We start from the raw sequence: 18,027 nt of genomic DNA on the forward strand, positions 1-18,027 counted from the left end.
ATCTTCTTGGATGTCTAGGCTTCCCTGGCCACACCATTTACAATTTCAGCACTTCTTCCCACCTTCCTTTTCAACATTTCCTTCCCCCTCTTTTGCTTTGTTTTTCCTTAACTCTTTTGACTACTATTTTGTGTATTTATTTATTTATTTGACTGACTGGTTGGTTAGTTGTTAGTCTCCCCAGTAGACTTCAGATTCCATGGGTACAGAGCTGTTGTCCTTTTGTCTACTCTTGTATCCCCAGAACCCATGGACAGTGCCTGGCATGTAGTAGGTACTCAGTAAATATCTGATGGATGGGTATATGAACTAAAATGTAGGGCAGGACCACTTACTGTTTATAGAAGGCCTTTAGACAAGGGGAAAGAGCATGAGGGGTTTCTGCCAGCATAGGAGCACGAACAGGCCAGGTGAGAAAGAACTGTCCTGAGCGGAGAATGCCTATGCTGCCCTGGGCCAGCATAGCCAACTCACACCTCAGTGGCTTCTGAAGATGAACACTCATCACTCAATTTCCATCCATGCTTGCTTTGTCTCAAGGCTTCCCTCACTGCTCTGTCTTAATGGCTCACTCTCCTTTCTTCCTCTAGGTGCCAGAGTTTGCAGCCTGTTGAAGGAAATCAACACCAAGGTAAAAGAACAATAAGATCTTGTCTAGTTTGGGACTTTCCAGTTTAAAAGGCCTTGAAAGATAGTCAGGGAAGATCCGAGTGCTGGAAGTATTGGCAACTGAATATGGTGGAGGTCCAGGAACTCACTCTGACTTCTTGCCTAGAGTGTGAGGGCTGGGGACAGTGAGGGACCATTCAGTATTGAGGAGTAGATCAACAGAGGTGGCTTCAGGTCTTCAGACCCAGGAAGACATTGCTGTCCTTGGGAAAACCTGTCACCCTTCCCAAAACCGATCAGTTGTGGGCCCACAGCTGGGCCCTCCTGCCCTACTGTACTCCCTCTAGGCCTCTGCCCTTCCTCGTTCTTGCTGGAGGTTCTGCCCTGCCTGCTGGAGTCTCAGTTGGCCTTGGCAGAGTGTTTCGGCTTTTATCAAAAGCAAGGATGGTTTGGTTCTAAATCTAGAGGAATACACCAGCATGCTTCTGGCACAGGGGTTTTCTGATTCTGTGTTAAATCCCAGTTCAAATTTTAAAAAGTGAAAATACTCAGTAATGGATGTGGGGGAACATGTACTGATGTGTACTGCTGATGTGATTGGAAAAGAGGGCAGCTTTTTAAAATGTATCTAGACTTTGTCCGAGCAGTTCCACCTTCTGGAATTTATCCTAGGAAAATAACCACATTTGTGCAAAGGTGTATGAACAGAGATATTTATAACTGCATTGTTTGTAATAGAAAAAAAGGAAATGTCAGAAAGCTCAACAAAAAGGAATGGGTTATTTAGAATCTGGCATATCCGCACAAGGGCATGTTTTGCAGCCGAATGACCTAGGTGTATATTGACAAGCAAGACGTTTGCATACATTGCTAAATTTAAAAAAAAAAGGGAAAAGAAAAAATGGAAAATATCCTACAAAACATGCAAGGAAAGTAGCTTTGGACTCAGCCTGCTGGGTTGAAATCCAGATCAGTCTTTTAACATGAAGACTTAAGCAAGTGACATGCTCTCCCTAAGCCTCTGCTTCCTGCCGGTAAAATGGGTGTCTGCCTCACGGAATTGTGAGGCTTTGGTGAGATTAACACCTCTTAAAGCTCAGCTCATGGCCCAGTATATGGTGGGTGCTCATCGGTTGGGTACTCAGATGAGATGTGGTTTTAGTTGTCTGGTTAGAATTATGGGTGATTTTCAATATTCTAAAATTTTCCTACAAGGAATACATATTTATGTCGACAGAAAAAAAAATACACAACCTAAAAGTTGAGAATTATGTTTTATTTGGTGGACTTTCTGAGGACTTCAAGCTAGGGAGACAGCCTCTCCGATGGCTCTGAGGGTCTGCTCAGAATAGGTAAGAGAGGAGCCAGGATATACGGGAGTTTTGCAACAAAGACTGGATAGTAGTCGGAACATCAAAAGATTATGTTAATTAAAGAAAACCAAACATCTCAAATTAATGAATTAGTGCTTTTCTATGTATGGGAAGACACAAGAGTCTGGGCATATTGAAATCATTCCTTTGATATGCACCTTAGTTAGCAGTAGTAGCTGATAGCTTAAAGGACTCAACATTCTTTGCTGATACGGCATGCAACATTTTTCATCCACACTTACATAGCAATGATGTAATATTTAAAAAGGACTTAACAATTGAAAAGGATTTTTTTTTTTTTTTTGGAGTTCCCGTCGTGGCGCAGTGGTTAACGAATCCGACTAGGAACCATGAGGTTGCGGGTTTGGTCCCTGCCCTTGCTCAGTGGGTTAACGATCCGGTGTTGCCGTGAGCTGTGGTGTAGGTTGCAGACGCGGCTCGGATCCTGCCTTGCTGTGGCTCTGGCGTAGGCCGGTGGCTACAGCTCTGATTCAACCCCTAGCCTGGGAACCTCCATATGCCGCGGGAGCGGCCCAAGAAATAGCAACAACAACAACAAAAAAAAAAAAAAAAAAAAAGAAAAGAAAAGGATTTTTTTAAAAAAAATGCAGTGCCTTGGCTGACGAGCCAACTGAGCAGCCCCCAGGGCAAAGCTCCTGAGGACTGAGGTAGAGGCTGGGAGAGGGGGAAGAGGTGGTGGGTGAAGGAAAAGAAAGAAAAGGATGGTTAGGCCTGAGGGCTGGTGTCCAAGGAGATGCATCTCAGAGGTAGGGCTAAAGCCCCTGCAAGCACGTTCCCCACTTTGGCCCCTCTTTGGGAGCCTCCAATAGGAGATATGGTGACTGTCAGATGACTACGAGTGGGCGTAGCCACCTTCTGCTGCTGAGGCAACCTGACTCCTGCACCTCTGGGAAGAGCTCTGTGGCTCTAGCCCTAGGCCTTGGCTTTTTACCCTTCTTTGGAAACTCAGCATCTTGTCAGTGTTAAGAGTAGGAAAGCCAGGGTATCCTAATCAATTCCTAGAAGTCATCTGAGAAGAATGACTACCTTCTCTCTTTGGCAGCCTGGTAGGAGCCATACTCAAGGACAGGGTCTCTCAAGCAAATACAACTGCTGGGAAAGGGAGCGGGTGACTAACCAAGGGTTGCTGTGGTGCCTCCCATCCCAACCCACACCCACCAACTGTCTACTGGCCAGTGACACCAGGAGAAATTCTTCCACATTAATGAGGTGTATGCTGCCCATGCCAGTTTATCGAGCATTCTTGCTGCATGGCTTGTCCACATAAGTGAATTTTCCAAATAATTGAATTCAATTGCATCACATTGCAATATTTAATTGGACTCATTCTTGGTTTTATTTTATCAAATTTATCACAATAATGCATGTGTTATAATTTATATAAAATAGGCTTATGATAAAAATCCACTCTCAACCTTTCTTAGTCCCACTCTCTTAAGAGGGAGCCCCTTTCAACCCTTTTACTAGTTTCTATTTCTGTTCATGTTGTTATTTCTTGATTTACCAATTTTAGACCTCTGTGGACTTATGGTGGTAGATGAGAACTGAGCTCACCTACAAAACCACATATCATTCTCCCTCTATCCTCCCAATAGGACTAACACAATTTTTGGTTAACTCAATACATAACTCAATACATGATTGTGGACATTCTTTACTGGTTGTGCTAAGTAGTGTGTTATATGTTTTTGAATTCTGGGAAGAAAATTATATTCTTTGATAATTTTATTCCCTCTATTTTATCTTTTGAATCTACTGGATTGATCATCTAATTTTCTCATATTTTTTCTTTCATTTCCCCTCCCTTTGGGTCTACTTTCTTGCAAAACCTTCCTTGCCTTTATCCTTCAATCTTTTTTTTTTTTTTGTCTTTTTAGGGCCACACCCATGGCATGTGGAAGTTCCCAGGCTAGGGGTCCAATCGGATCTGTAGCTGCCAGCCTATGCCAGAGGCTCATTGCAATACCTGATCTTTAACCCACTGACCAAGACCAGGGATCGAACTCATGTCCTCATGGAAACTAGTAGGATTTGTTGCCACTGAGCCATGACAGGACCTCTTGTTATTTTTTTTTTTTTAATTTTAGCTTTTATGTGTTTAATATATAAGTACTCGTTCTTATTTTCTAATTGTTCCTCCTTCCTAGTATTACATTCTTGTTTTATGGATTCACTATCTCCGTCTTATCTCTCTGAAGGTATTCCTTATTCTTCATTTGTCTATTAGTTTTAATATTCTTCTGTTCTCTAAATGGTCTTTGTTTCTACTTCTTTTAGTTTGTTTTCTCTCTCTCTTTCCTATTGGAGGCTTTTCCTCAAATGTCAAAAATTATCTATCGATATTTATGAACGAAAGCAATAAGAAGCTGAATTAAACTGGATTGGGGAAAAACGTATCAACTGGGGCTTCACTATAGTAAGGAAGCCAGTCTTTTCATTAACAAACCTCTAAATGTCAGACTTTTTTCTCTAGAGCTGCATTTTTTAACCTTGGCATGTTAACGTTTTGGGCAAAATAATTCCTTGTGGTCAGAAGCTCTTGTCCTTTGTAGAATGTTTAGCAGCATCATCGAACTCTGCCCACCAGCTGCCAGTAGTAACCCCCCTCCCTGATTTGTGATAACCAAAAGTGTCTGTATGTGTTGCCAAGTGTCCCCTGGGGGCAAAATCACCCTATTGAGAACCACTATTCTAGAGTCATGCAGCTTCTCAAGAGAAGCATCCTAACTCCCTGTTCCAATTTTCGTTACTGCGTAACAAACCACCCCAATACTCATAGCATAAACAACAACCATTTATTGTGCTGCAAGTCAGCAGTTCAGGAAAGGATTAGCTCTTTTCTGCTGCACAGTATCCGGTGTCTAGGCTGAGATGGCTGGGAGTCGAAACCAGCTGGGGCTGAAGGATCCACTTCTAAGATGGCACTTTACTTGGCTGGGATAGCTGGAAGACTGGGTGCAGCTGGACCTGGAGACCAGATAGACTACACATGGCCTCAGAAGGACAACAGCCTGGTAGTTGTACTTCTTGTGTGGTTGCTCAGGGCTTCAGTGTCAGTGTTCCAGCCAGCAATATGGAAGCCGCAAGGCCTTGTATGGCTTTTGACTTTGGAAGCCACTTAGCATCAATTCCACTATAGTCATAAGCCACCCAGATTCAGGAAAGGAGACAAAGACCTAGTTCTCAGTGGAAGAAATGTAAAAAAAAAAAAAAAATTCCAACAATGTTTAAAACTTACTTAAAGCTCTGGTACACAGTGGTATGTGCCTGGGGCAGGGTGAGGTGTGCAGACTCATGTGGAGGAGGTGGGTGGCAGCATTGTTCAGTCTTTAGACTTTGCCCACATCCCTCTGTTTTCATCCTTGTGTTCACCTGTCCTCTTTTTTTCCAGGGTCTTTCCTGTTTAGTGTCTTAAGTCTCCTGCTGTGTGGGACAGAGTGTGGGGTGAGAGGATTCCAAATACTTGCCCTGGTTCTAAAGAACCCCCACCCACTTTGATCTGAGCCTCACCATCATAATACCTACTCTCTCCAAGGTCTGAGACCCCAGGGTTCTGAGGGTGAGGTGGCCTTCCACCTGTCAGTATCCCCCTCTGTGGGCCCTTAAGAGACTAGCTTCTTCCACATCAGCCAAGATTCCTCCCTCTGCTTACCAGCTTCCCAGGGTTTGCTGAAATCTGTTATACACTGATGTCTCTTTATCGTTCTGTTTTCTCTTGAAGATTTATACAATTTTACTTCTTTGTGTGTGTGTGTCTGTCTTTTTTAGGGCCACACCTACCACATATGGAAGTTCCTAGGCCAGGAGTTGAATTGGAGTTATAACCACTGGCCTACGCCACAGCCACAGCAGCGTGGGATCAGAGCCGTGTCTGCAACCTATACCGCAGCTCATGGCAACGCCAGATCCTTAACCCACTGAGCTAGGCCAGGGTTTGAACCCTCGTCCTCACGGATGCTATTTGGGTTCATTACCACTGAGCCACAGTGGGAACTCCCTACAGTTTCACTTCTTGACTGGCACTTGAGTGACACTCCAGGAGAGAAAGGAGATTGAGACATAGGAATAACTTGATGTGTTTAACTTAAGCCCATTATGTTTTGCTTGGGTGGATATATAGTGTCTCTAAATTGTGTTATACTCTTCCCTGCCTGATGAAGCTGTGCTAAGTAGTAGTACATCGACCACATTTAATGTTTTGTTGATGATTTAGAATCATCATTGTGAACACACATGTTTACCTTGGAATTATTAAGCTAAGTGGAGCTGTCTGTTTCTCCATGACAGGGACCCAGATCACTGTGCTAAAGTTCCTTAAACTTTTTTCATGGTCAGCTCTGTCTCTGACTGCCTCTTGTCCCGTTTTTTTGTGGTGAGGATGCCACACTACAGCACATTAACTTCTAATTTGCTCCTTTTAAATGGCCACTAAACTAGATAACCATGCAGGCTATCCCCCCCACTAGCCTGCCCTTACCCATTTTCTCTCTTTTCCTGCACCTCCCAGTGTTTGACCTTTGTGGATTGTGTCAACCAGGCTCCATGCTCTTGTGCTTCCAGTTGGGTTTGACCAATCAAAGACTGCTTTTAGAGATTAGAGAGTAATTTTGGGGTGCATTAGGGTGCTTTATTCCCACTTCCAGCTCCCTTCCTTGCCAGGCTTCAGGTCAGCATCTGTCTGCTTCTCCCTAAAGCCCTCCCTCCCAGCAGCCCTCTCCTGCAGCTCTCTCAGGGTCCCAGTAACACTCCCACCTCCTCCTCCCTCTGGCCATGGTAATAGCTCCTCACTGTTGCTGGCTCCAGGGTGTTTGTCCTTCCCTGCTCACCCCCTTGGAAACAGTCCTTCTTGGAGTTCTCCTTGTTACGTATGCAGTGTGCATCTATTTCCTACTGGGACTCTGCCCGAACAGAAACTCTTCTGATTTGCATCTAAAATAAGAATTGTCCCTGCTTGAGCCCTGAGAGATCCTCCTCAGAATGTTTGCTGTGTCTGAGCTCTGTGACACCTCTGGGCTCCTCACGGGCTTTCGAAAATTCTCTTCCTAGCTGTTAACTGTAGTACATAGTAGAGAGTAGTGGGTTAGTGACGTCTCCATATGAGGAAATCTTACTTATTGAAGATTTGAGAAGGAAAATAAGCATGTTAAATAGAAGGAAACCAGGAGAGGGAATTTATAATGACTTTCAGAAATTATATGACAGGCTGAAAATGTCAATGGTTTCAGAAAAGAGGTTATCGAGTACCTTCCTGGATAACAGATCCTTGCTGGGTCTTAAGGTAAAGTGGATGTTTGGGTGACTTCCAGGCCATGTCTGGGTGGGATTTCCCTAGATGTGACATTAGGGGTCCCTCAGGTCCAACCTGTCAGTAGTTTCTTGGCTACTTTTGCTCTGGGGAGAGATTTTCTCTCCTCTGGGCTGAGGATAAACTGGAGCCCTGTGCAGCCCATGGCCTTGCCCCCTCACGCCTCACACCCCACAGCACTGAGCTGTTCTACAGCCTCCTTTGAGATCAGCCTGCCTGACTCTCCTGCTGGAGACTCCTTGGATTCTCTCACCTTCTCACCCTACTGTCCAGGCAGCCTTCAGTTCTGTTAAGTTTGTGCACCCCTTTGTAGCCCACACACCTCTAGGGAGAAAGTAGAATCAACACCATTTCCTGGCCACCCACTTCCTGAAGCACAAAAAGGAAATGTTTCATAAATGCTTTTTAAAGAAGACAACAGGAAGGGGTAGTGCCACTCTGGCTGGCAGAGTTTGCCACTGTGGTTTTTCACAAACATGGACGTGAGGTGGCACATGAGGGCTGAGGTCCCAGCCAAGGGCAGCGCAGGCACAGCCCACAGGACCCATCCTTCTGTGCCCACTCCAGTGGCACCATGGACCCTCAGCCATCCTACGCAGGAGGAGAAGGCCTGGGAGTCATCAGCCCTGTTTCACAGAGAGGAGCCTGAAGCCAGGGAAACAGAAGCTGCAGCTTCTGTGGATAGACATTCCCACAGTCTCACACCCTGGCTTCCTTATTTATGATTCTTTTACCTCCAGGGTTTTTTCTTTTTAATCTGAGAGGTGTGGACTGGGCAGTTGGAGACAGATTTGTTTGTTTTTAACGGGCCACCATCAAGTGATGTAGCCCTTTTCAGCTTAGCTTGTCCTTTTCCAGTCCATACCACTCATCCTTCAGCCAAGTGAGCCCAGCCTAGGCCCCCTAGCATCCCACCCAGAGGAGGAACAAGAGGCGCCGGGCCCCATCCTGTTCACTCTTGCTCTGTGAACACCACACTGGGTGGCAGATATGCAGGGACATGGCCAGAAGAACCAGCCCATGCCTGGGTAGCAGAGAACCATGGAGGGCTGGGGAAGGTTTCTGAGACCTCTCTGCATAGCCACTCCCATAGTAGAAGGTTCATGGTCCATGCACTTCTGGGAGGGTGGAAGGGGTCCAAGTGGGCAGAATACCTGGGTATTAAGTCCGAGTACTGTCTTGTCCTTTCCAAGCTGCCTATAATTTGTTTAGAGGGTGCCAGAATTCAGCCATTGCTAGAGTGGTTGCTAGTAACCACATGGAGCGGAAGGAAAATTCTCAGCTAAAGCGTTTGAGCCAAGCCTGACGTGGTCCTCACCGAGATGTTGCAAGTTCCTAATCTGAACCCAGAAGCCAGGGAGTTTGGGCATTGCCACTGAGCCCAGAGTTGGCTGTTACCCATAAATACAGACACCCTGAGGGGGACCTACACCACCCCCCTTGCCTGGGGTGAAGCCAGGGACCACCTTGTTCCTATTACACACCATTTACAAACCAATGCAACCAGCTTTCAACAGACACTGATAGGGAAGAAACACATTACAACATCATACTGCAATACTTCCTCTGCCCATGCAGGAGGCTTCATCACATCAACAAAGTTGGGCATCTTCCCACCGTAATATTTCACTCCACCAAGCTGGAAGTGCCTTTTGTCAGGACCATTTGAGGTCTTTGAGTGGATCTGCTTTTCTCAAGAAATTAAACCACTGGCTTTCAGTCCTGACTGTGCAGTATAGTCATCTAGAATGTTAAAAAATATGGATGCCTGGGCCTCGCTCTCACCCCCAAAAATACTGACTGATCTTTGATCTGTGTCTTTAAAAATTTTTTTTAATTATATCTTTTTTTTTTTTTTTGCTTTTTTAGGACCGCACCTGTGGCATATGGAGGTTCGCAGACTAGGGGTTGAATTGGAGCTGTAGCCACTGGCCTATGCTGCAGCCACAGCAATGCCAGATCTGAGCCAAGCCGTGTCTGTGACCTACATCACAGGTCATGGCAATGCTGTATTCTTAACCCACTGAGGGAGGCCAAGAATTGAACCTGCAACCTCATGGTTCCTAATCGGATTTGTTTCCACTGTGCCATGACGGGAACTTCTAAAATTACATTTTTACTGAAGGATAATATACATGCAAAAAAGAAAAGGGAAAGCTTAGTGACTTTTCACGAAGTGCATTTACCCTGAGTAATCTACATCCAGATCAAGAAACAACATCACCAGCATCCTCTGATGCACCAAAGGATAATTGCCTTTCTTTTTTTGTGTGTGTCTTTTTGCCTTTCTTTCAGGGCTGCACTCGCAGTATATGGAGGTTCCCAGGCTAGGGGTCTAATCAGAGCTGTTGCTGCCGGCCTACGCCACAGCCACAGCAATGCCAGATCTGAGCTGTGTCTTCGGCCTACACCGCAGCTCATGGCAACACCGGATCCTTAACCCACTGAGTGAGGCCAGGGATCGAACCTGCAACCTCATGGTTCCTAGTCAGATTCGTTAACCACTGAGCCACAATGGGAACTCCAATAACCACCATTCTTGTTTCTAATGATATAAATTAGTTTTGCCTGTTTTCAAGCTTTTATTATTTAAATGGAATCATCAAGTGTATATTCTTTTGTGTCTGGCTTCTTCCAGTCAACATTGTGTTTTTGAGATTCGTGGAAGCTGTTGCCTGTAGGTGTTGTAGTCAGTTCATCCTCATGGCTATAGAATATTCCACCATGTAGATGTTCCTCCGTTTATCTGTGTTTGGGTATTTGGATTGTTGTTGGTAGTTTGGGGGTTTTTATGACTACTGCTGCTGTGAGCATTCATTGGTGTCTTAGAGCACATCTGCTTGCATTTCTTTTGGATCCACACTTGGACATGGAATTTCTGGGAAAGTACGGAAACCAGTATGTTCATCTTTGGTACTTTATGCAAAAGAATTTTCTAAAGTGAAAATCGTACCAATTTATACTCTCTCCAGAGATGTATCAGAGTTCGGGTTGCTTCACATCTTTGCCAACAATTGGTATTTTCTGTCTTTTTCACGTTAGCCATTCTGGTGGGTGTGTGATGATCTCACAGTGTGGTTTTAATTTGCATTTCCGTGATGACTAATATAGTTGAGTACTTTTTCACATGTTTGTTAGCCATTAGATCCTCTCTTTGCAAAGTGCCTGTTGAAGTGTTTGGACATGAGTACTTTTAAGAAGTTTCTTAGGTGACTCTAGTGTGCAGCCAAGGTTAAAAACCATTGAGTTAAACCACAGCTTACTATCTGCTCTTCTGAGTGTCGGTGTCCTGGCTTTGAGCTTAGAGGATTTTGATCTGAGAGAACATGAAGGTCTTGGAGAAAGATAATCATCACCTGCCATGACAAGATGAGCCTACCAGGAAGAAGCAGGAGATTGGAACTGGAGTTTAGGCAGCTGAGAATCTTTGGGAGTGTGGCCTCCACTTCAGAAGGGTTCACAGAGGGGCTGTGGTGTCCACAGCTGCCACAGGCATTTCCTGACCACAAATATGACCCCTTGCTGGTCCCCCTGGAGTCCCAGACAATCATGTGGGAGAAGTAGAGGGGCCCTATGCCAGGTTCTTCTCAGTTTCCAGGCCAGCATGAATGGGACACAGCTTATGTGGCATTGTGTTCAGGCTGAAGATGGTGGAACATGTGTTCCAGGGAGCTGGGTGGAGCTGAGGGAGGCCTGCTTTTTTTTTTTTTTTTTCTTTTTAGGGCCACACCTGCAGCATCTGGAAGTTCCCAGGCTAGAGGTCAAATCAGAGCTGCAGCTGCTGGCCTATACCACAGCCACACCAGATCTGAGCTGCATGCACGACCTCTACAGCATCTTGTGGCAATGCCGGATTCTTAACCCACAGAATGAGCCCAGGAATCAAACCCGCATTCTCGTGAATACTAGTTGGGTTCTTAACCTGCTGAGCCACAATGGGAACTCCAGGGGAGGCCTGCTTTCTGTGGCCTCTCTCTTGGGTGAAAGAGCAGCCCATGGGGCTGTCCCATATGAGGCCAGGCCTGACCAGTTCTTGAGTTCTGTGTCTTTGCATAGAGGTCCTAGTTGTTTCTCGCATCTGTAATGGTCTCCCCTCTTCTTTGCTCCCCATTTTGGTTTCTGCTTCAAGATCTTCCTTAACCAACTCACCCCTACTTGACCCCTTATTTTTCTGAGCTCCTGTAGCACTGAGAGCACACAGTGTGGTTCCTGATTCCACATTGCCTTCTATTAAGTCCCTGTTGCATCATCTGTGCTCATCTTGCCACTCCCCTCTGGACTGCAACCTCATCCCAGGGACTGCCTGCAAGTACTTCTTCATGCTCCCCTGCAGTGGGTTAAGTGGCATTTGGTAACTCAGTGACATCCTCCAAATTTAAAAGGAAGAGGCAGTAAAAATACAAACCACACAGAGTCCTTCCCTCAGACTAGAGCTGTGCAAGTATCAAGCAGTACTGCCCTGAGTGGGCTCCATGTTGGCACATTGGTAGGCAAGTTGGAGCACCGGCAGGGGGCGAGGGCTCTGGTGCCTGGCTGGCTGTGCAGAAAGGCCTCTCAGACAGAGGGGCTCCACACACCCTGGTGGAGTGCCCAGAGCTCACACCGTGTATGCTTTGAAAAGAGCAGAGTCCACCTTCTGCTGACTGAAGTCCTGCCAGCTGTGGGTGACATGAGATGAGGGTTAAGAAGGCACATGGGCAAAGTTGACATTGTGGAGCCTTGTGAACACAGAGCCAGTTCTGGGCTCTTGGTTGTACTGTGTCTCTTCGATTCAGGCCTATCTTTGAAATTGCTCTGGACCTAGAGCCTTTCATGTTTGATAATTCAAGTGCAGATGTTGAGGTTCCCTTGATTGGCTCAAATGGTAGTAGCCTAAACCAACCAGCAACCAGAATGCTGTCTAAAGCCTGAAAGAACAGGAAGAACACTCTCCCAGCATGTATGAGAGTTCCAGTTGTTTCATGTCCTTGTCAGTGCCTGGCATTTCCTGTCTTTTTCATACTGGCCATCTGAGTCTCATTAAAGGAGAGACCCCTCTCCTCCCACTGGCCCTGCACCCCAGCCTCTCCCCTTTCTCCCAGTCCCTACCCAGCAGTCAAGCCCTGAAGTGTTCTCTCAAACCTGGGCATCTCCACTGGCTCCTGTGGTGCGGTATTTGGCATGCTCCTTCTCCATCATCTGCATAATGCTTCCCTCTGCCCTCTTCCCCATGGAGTACAGCCATGCTGTCTGCCTCTTGTGGCCAAGGTTCTAGAAGGTGACATCTCCTCTCTCCATCTCCTTCTCCTCACCTGCTCATTTTTTCAATTAGTATTAATTTTATCCCTGTCTGTGGTGGGCATAGTAGGGTTCAAAAGTGAACAAGACCAGCTGGCCCTGCTCTCATGAAGCTTATAATTGAGTAGGGAAGACAGACATTAATCATTAGCAAGTACTTATGTAGGTGCTGCCACAACCCAACAGCACAAACTAATTCCAGAATTCTGCCCTTGTGTACCTGCAAACATCTGCTCCTCTTTCGGGGCTCAGCTCACATGCCACTCCATCTGTGTTGCCTTCCCAATGCTGCACCTGCAGACTGTGTGGCCCACTGGGCCTATAGCATTCTTGGGTATAACTGCTTCCCACAGAGGCTAAAATCCAAGAGCAGACACCAGACCATGCTCACCTTGGAGTCCCTTGCTTGTCACAGAGCCCAGCATATCAGAGGTGCTCAGTAGAGGAATGCAGGTCCCTGCCAAGACTGGCCCAAAGTGTGTGAACATCTTCAGAGCCTGAGAATCCACTACTTTATTCTTGTTTTTTAATAGCCTTTTGTTTCTTTTATCATTATAAAAGTAATTTGGGTCATGTTACAACTGTGAATGTATTTAATAATACTGAACTGTACATTTATAAATGATTACAAATGTAAATTTTATGCTGTGTGTATTTTACAATTTTAAAAACCCATTATGCAAATACTAGGTACAGAAAAGGAGGAAACGGTCCATATTATTGAGAAATAAAGGACAAAAGATTTGATTCAGATAAAATTAGATTAAAAGGAAAGTAGTTTGGATTAGGGAAATGCAAGTCAAAATCACAATGAGATACCACTTCACACCCTTTAGGATGGCTATTATTATTATTTTTTTTTGTCTTTTTTTTTGCTATTTCTTGGGCCGCTCCCGCGGCATATGGAGGTTCCCAGGCTAGGGGTCTAATCGGAGCTGTAGCTGCCGGCCTACGCCAGAGCCACAGCAAGGCAGGATCCGAGCCGCGTCTGCAACCTACACCACAGCTCACGGCAACGCCGGATCGTTAACCCACTGAGCAAGGGCAGGGACGGAACCCGCAACCTCATGGTTCCTAGTCGGATTCGTTAACCACTGCGCCACGATGGGAACTCCAGGATGGCTGTTATTAAAAAAAAGAAAAGAGGAGTTCCCATCATGGTGCAGCGGAAACAAATCCATCTAAGAACCATGAGGTTGTGGGTTTGGTCCCTGGCCTCAGTCAGTGGGTCAAGGATCTGGCATTGCCATGAGCTGTGGTGTAGGTCGCAGACACAGCTTGGATCTAGTGTTGCTGTGGCTGGTGTAGGCCGGCATCAACAGCTCTGATTGGACCCCTAGCCTGGGAACCTCCATGTGCCATGGGTGCAGCCCTAAAAAGACAAACAAAACAAAAAAAGACCCAAAATAAATAAATAAATAAAAACAAAAGAAAAGAAAGAAAATAACAAATGTTGGTGAGGGTGTGGAGAAATTAGAAGCCCTGTGCCCTGCTGAGAGAAATTCAAAATAGTACAGCCTGCAGTGGAAAAACAGTATGGCAGTTCCTCAAAAAATTAAAAAAAAACTTGCCATATAATCCAGCAGTTCCACTTCTGACTATATACCCGAAAGAACTGAAAGTAGTGTCCTCAAAGAGATGTTTGTACACCCAGTTATTGTTAGCATTATTCACAATACCCAAATGTGGAAACAGTCCAAGTGTGCTTTGATATGCGAATGGGTAAACAAAATGTAGTATATGAACACAATGGAATATTATTCAGCCTTAAAAAAGGAATGAAATCCTGCCATATGGAGGAAACTTGAAAAACGTTATGCTGGGAGTTTTCTTGTGGTGCATTGGCTTAAGGAGCTGGCATTGTTACTGCAGGAGCTCAGGTCACTCCTGGGATGCAGGTTTGATCCCTAGCTCAGGAATTTCAATATGCTTTAGGTGTGGTGAAAAAAAAATTTTTTTAATTTTAAAAAATTTAAAAATAAAAAAGGTGATGATTTGCTTTTAAAAAGAAAAGAAAAACATTATGCTAAGAAGTGAGATAAGCCAGACACCAAAGGGCAAATGTTGATACCGCTTACATGAGGTACCTAGAATGATCAGATTCACAGAGATAGAAAGGAAAATGGTGGTTGCCACCACTGGTAGTAGGAGAGAATGAGGAATTAGTTGAATGAGTTTGGAGTTTGTATTGAGGATGATAAAATTCTGGAGCTTATTGGTAGTGATGGCTGCACCACAATGTAAATGCACTTACTGACATTGAATTGCACACTAAAAATGCTTAAAATGGTAAGTTTTATGTTATGTCTATTTTACCATTATAAAAAAAGTAATTTGGGTATGTTATGGACATTTTAGAAACTATTGATAAGCACAAGGGGGGGAAATTCAAATCATTCATAATCTTACCAGCTAGAGAAAGTCCCTGTTAAAATTTCAGCATTTATCTTTCCATACCTTTCTTGTTTATCTTTCTCTCAAAAAAAAAAGCATGTGTGGAAATTCCTCCTGCCATTTTGCAGTGGGTTAAGAATCCGATTGCAGTGACTTGGGTCGCCCAGCCGAGGGCACTGGGTTAAAGGATCCAGCGTATGTTGAGGCTGCAGCTTGGATTCAGACACTGGCCTGAGAACTTCCATATGCTGTGGGTGTGGCCATTTAAAAAAAAAAAATCAGGACTTCCGGTTGTGGCTCAGTGGTAATGCCTCGTATCCATGAGGATGTAGGTTTGATCCCTGACTTCACTCATTGGGTTAAGGATCCGGCGTTGCCATGAGCTGTGATGTAGGTCGCAGACGCAGTTTGGATCTGGCGTTGCTGAGGCTGTGGTGTAGGCTGGCACCTGCAGCTCTGATTTGACCCCTAGCCTGGAAACTTCCATATGCTGTGGGTGTGACCCTAAAAAGAAAAAAAAAATCGTGTGTGTGCTTATGTGTGTGTGTGTGTGCTTGTGTGTGTATCTATCTGTCTTTGGAAGCCACAGTGGATCTAAGAAAGTCTCCTCCTCACATGTGTCTTGACTGTTCCACTGATGCTGCGTCCTCCCTTCCAGCCATCTGAAACAACCCTGTTCTGGACATCAGTCCTTCAAACAGTTTCTCATACCTGATTTCACTGCCCTGCACCTCTAGGGTTACATTTCTCTGAAAATGCCCATTTCTTCTGTGTCTGAAAATGTGGTACAGAGAGGGCCTAGTAGCGTGTCAGAAGGGGTTGGAGAGAACAGTGAGTGCCTTTTCTACCTTCTCAGAGAGTGCCCTTCTTTGCTCTGTCCACCTGAGCATGTCCGCTGTCTTGGATGATGCAGTTGTTGTAGTTCCTGCCAAACTCGCGACAACTGAACCCTAAGTCTTTTGGTCCAGGCTGCATCTGGTCCAGGTCCCCTGCCCTGCCTTGGTGTTCTTGCTTTTTTGGACTTGGTGCTGGGCCTCTCATTATCCCTGTTGATTCTAGCTCCTAGATCCAGCTTCTGCACCCAGTCAAGAGCCAGTGACCTCATGCCCCTGGGAGCACATCTGCCCTCTTCACTGTGAGGGAGCTTGGAGAGGAGTGAGGGCCCCATAGTCTAGCCCTCTTGGCCCTTGGGAGGACCAGCCACTTCCTCTCTTCCTCCCTTGAGAAGTGAGCCTCCTTCACCCCAGGCAGTACTAAGGGTGCCCTCCACCACATGGGCTCTGTGGGCTTCGGGGGCTGCCATCAGGCCTGGCCCCAGAGCCACACACAGCTGTCACACCTTGCGGAGGTACCTATAGGCCCCTGCCTTTGGGCCCAGCCACAGCCTCCTTCCCTAGCTTTGTCACCTGATCCAGGAGCCAGGACATGGCCAGCTTCATTGGCAGTGAGAGGTGAAGCAAGAGGCCACAGCCAGTCAGGTGACTAAAGTTCATGTCTGTGCCCAACCTTCATTTGTTTCCAAATCCAGCCACAGACATGAGACCCTCTCTCTTGGCTTTGAGGCCTCCATGGAAGGGTTTATTTATGGTTTTAACCAGGACCTTTATAGCCCAGTCCTGAGAAGATTATCTTTTTATTACAACTTTGATTAATGATTGATCAAAAAGTGATACTAGAAACACTGAAGAACAAATTTGCCCTAGAGATTAGCAAAGGTCTACATCTGCCAGGCTTGGGGACCTGACCACCTGCTCTCTCCAGGGTTAAACCAGGACAAGGGTACATTGGAAGACCCAACCCACTTCCTCTCTCTATCTCTCTCTCTCTGTCTCTTACACACGTGCGCGCGCACACACACACACACACACAGGAAAAACACAGATGTAAATATCCTTAAATACTTTTGAAATTAGATAGGCTCTAAATTACAAATGAGCAGGGACAGAGCAAAAGGACCCTAGGGGCTCTTAATAGAAATTTTCTTTTTTTTTTTTTGTTTCTATTAATACCTATTACAAATTTTAAGGGCCCAATTCTACTGCCTCAGAGGCTGGAGAGCCAGGAATCTGCATGTTAACAACCTCCTCCCAAGGTTCAGCCAGTCCCCACCCTCTGTGAGCCCCAGGAAGCAGGGTACTGGCTGGAATGCTTTTTTCTTGCCTCTCATCCTCGGTGGTGCCCTGCGGCATGGGGAGTGGAGAGCTGGCAGAGCAGTTTGTAAATGGAAACTGGAAAATGAAACTAGAAATCACAGCCTCACAACCCAAAGAGTCGGGCTTTCTTTTCCACACAGAGAGTCCCTGAGGAAGAAAGTGGAGGAAGAGGGAAAAGCATGTTTAGCAAAGGCAGCAAGGTGGAGCTGTTTTTTTTTTAAGCACCCTGGCAGTTGGCACACAAATACAGGGTTGCCACAGCCGTCTTCAGGGCGGGAGGTGCCAGCAAAGATGCACAGTGCTGCACCAGCTTCCCCCAGCCTGGCCATCTACTGTCAGCCCTGGAGGGCTTCCTCTCCAGCAAAAGCTAATTTCACACTTTATGTTGAAAAACTATTTTCAGAGGTACTTTAGAAAGGGCCCTGATTCTCCACTAATCTGAAAATATTTAATTATAAAAGTGTTTCTTAGAATAAGAACTATGTCTAGTCACTTATGATGGAGCATGATAATGGGAGAAAAAAGCATGTATACATGTATGTGTAACTGGGTCACCATACTGTACAGTAGGGAAAAAAAATTGTCTTGGGGAAATAACAAAAAAATTTTTGAAAAAGAAAAAAATTTTAAATGTTTCTTAGAATTGAACACTTCATGCCAGCATTTGGTACCAGCAGCTTCTTGCCCCACTGGGCCTCTCCCACGTGCACACGAAGAACTTTGATGAGCAATGGAGGTGCTTGAGTTTAGCCGAGGATCAGAGATCAAACGCCCGAGTCTGCCCTCCCTGCTGGTCTCCCACAGCACTCAAACCTGAGTTTGTGCTCACTCAGGCGCAAACACGGAAAAGCAGCTGGCCGCAAAGGCACTGCTTGAGGCAGTTTTGAGGCTACCA

At 45.6% G+C, this 18,027-nt stretch overlaps 1 long non-coding RNA gene across 1 annotated transcript in view; it reads left to right on the forward strand.

Annotated features, from left to right (window-relative positions):
• The window catches only part of LOC125126320 (uncharacterized), a 61,818-nt gene that overhangs the window by 29,508 nt on the left and 14,283 nt on the right, over positions 1–18,027 (forward strand). Inside the window, exon 2 of the long non-coding RNA XR_007134597.1 lies at positions 591–631. This is a non-coding gene — a long non-coding RNA (uncharacterized LOC125126320). The remainder of the gene's footprint in view (positions 1–590; positions 632–18,027) is intronic.

Source organism: Phacochoerus africanus, chromosome 4 (assembly GCF_016906955.1).
Source record: "Phacochoerus africanus isolate WHEZ1 chromosome 4, ROS_Pafr_v1, whole genome shotgun sequence".
NCBI lineage: Eukaryota > Metazoa > Chordata > Mammalia > Artiodactyla > Suidae > Phacochoerus > Phacochoerus africanus.